The following is a 2,500-nucleotide window of genomic DNA, read 5'->3' as shown; positions in this document are numbered from 1 at the left end:
TCTCGTGCCGTCCCAGTGCCGTCCGAGCGTTGCCGAGGGTGTCTGCTGACTTGCGCATCTTCAGACACCCGTCTCCCATAAATGACGGAGGGCACCTTTGCTACTCATTACCCTTAGACTGCTCAACTGGAGAGGGGAGAAAAAAAGGCCCTGGCCGAGGTGGTGAGTCGGCCTCCTCTCTCCCTCACGGTTGAAAAAGATGTGCTCCTGGCGCACTGGCCCTGCTGAAAATCTCTCTCCATTTGGCCGAGGCAGAGAGTCGGCCTCCTCTCTCCCTTACGGTCGAAAAAGATGTGCTGCTGTCGAACTGGCCATTACATCCTCACCTGATCTAGTCCCCCATTAGATACCCCCCCCCCCCCCCCCCCCCCCCCCGCAGTTACCCCGTACCACATATCTAGCATGGACCTTGACCTCCAGCAGGCCCCGGGGACCCACATTACCCCCCCCTGCAGTTACCCTGTGCCACATATCTAGCATGGACCTGGACCTCCAGCAGGCCCTGGGGACCCACATACTCCCCTGCTCTACTCCCCCACTAGCTTTCCTTTCTTGCAGTTACGCTCCAGCGCATATCCAGCATGGACCTTGACCTCCAGCAGGCCCCGTGAACCCACATTACCCCCCCCCCCCCCCCCTCCTGCAGTTACCCTGTACCACGTATCTAGCATGGACCTGGACCTCCAGCAGGCCCCGGGGACCCACATTACCCCCCCCCCCCCTCCTGCAGTTACCCTGTACCACGTATCTAGCATGGACCTTGACCTCCAGCAGGCCCCGGGGACCCACATTACCCCCCCCCCCCTTCCCCCTGCAGTTACCCTGTACCACATGTCTAGCATGGACCTTGACTTCCAGCACGCCCCGTGGACCCACATTACCCCCCCCTGCAGTTACCCTGTGCCACATATCTAGCATGGACCTGGACCTCCAGCAGGCCCTGGGGACCCACATACTCCCCTGCTCTACTCCCCCACTAGCTTTCCTTTCTTGCAGTTACGCTCCAGCGCATATCCAGCATGGACCTTGACCTCCAGCAGGCCCCGTGAACCCACATTACCCCCCCCCCCCCCCCCCTCCTGCAGTTACCCTGTACCACGTATCTAGCATGGACCTGGATCTCCAGCAGGCCCCGGGGACCCACACTTAAGCCCCCTCCCACTAACAAAGCAGAACACCACTGGCAAAATCCTCGTGCCCCTGGTACTCCAGAAAGCACATTGAAATGTGCCCCTGGTACACTGCGCAGAAGAACTGCCGCACACACACACACACGCACGCACGCACGCACGCACGCACTGCTTGTGCCTATGGTACGACAACTTTTCTCGTGCCTATGGTACGACAACTTTTCTCGTGCCTATGGTACAACAACTTTCCTCCGTGCCTATGGTACGACAACTTTTCTCGTGCCTATGGTACAACAACTTTTCGCCGTGCCCCTGGTACACCGCTCAGTAGCACTTTGCCACACACACACACACCACTCGTGCCTATGGTACGACAACTTTTCTCGTGCCTATGGTACAACAACTTTCCTCCGTGCCCCTGGTACGACAGCTTTCCTCGTGCCTATGGTACGACAACTTTTCTCGTGCCTATGGTACAACAACTTTTCGCCGTGCCCCTGGTACACCGCTCAGTAGCACTTTGCCACACAAACTCTCCTCGTGCCTATGGTACGACAACTTTTCTCGTGCTTATGGTACAACAACTTTCCTCCGTGCCCCTGGTACGACAGCTTTCCTCGTGCCTATGGTACGACAACTTTTCTCGTGCCTATGGTACAACAACTTTTCGCCGTGCCCCTGGTACACCGCTCAGTAGCACTTTGCCACACACACACTCCTCGTACCTATGGTACGACAACTTTTCTCGTGCCTATGGTACGACAACTTTTCTCGTGCCTATGGTACAACAACTTTTCGCCGTGCCCCTGGTACACCGCTCAATAGCACTTTGCCACACAAACTCTCCTCGTGCCTATGGTACGACAACTTTTCTCGTGCCTATGGTACAACAACTTTCCTCCGTGCCCCTGGTACGACAGCTTTTCTCGTGCCTATGGTACAACAACTTTTCTCGTGCCTATGGTACAACAACTTTTCGCCGTGCCCCTGGTACACCGCTCAGTAGCACTTTGCCACACACACACACCACTCGTGCCTATGGTACGACAACTTTTCTCGTGCCTATGGTACGACAACTTTTCTCGTGCCTATGGTACAACAACCTTTCCCCGTGCCCCTGGTACACTGCGCAGAAACTCTTTGCCACACACACACACCACTCGTGCCTATGGTACGACAACAGGCCCCGGGGACCTACATCGCACCTTGCTCTTGCCTCCCTTACAGCTGAAAAAGGTCCATGCCTGTGCCCTGGCCCTGCTGAAATTCCCTCTCCATTTAGCCGAGGCAGTGAGTCGGCCTCCTGTCTCCCTTTACGGTCGAAAAAGATGTGCTCCTGGGCGCGCTGGCCCTGCTGCTACTCACATCGG

The sequence above is a fragment of the Diplotaxodon limnothrissa genome, linkage group LG6, assembly GCF_057381915.1.
Source record: "Diplotaxodon limnothrissa isolate DT_005_m linkage group LG6, D_limnothrissa_male_GT1.1, whole genome shotgun sequence".
NCBI lineage: Eukaryota > Metazoa > Chordata > Actinopteri > Cichliformes > Cichlidae > Diplotaxodon > Diplotaxodon limnothrissa.
Note: the sequence above shows the minus strand (reverse complement) of the source record.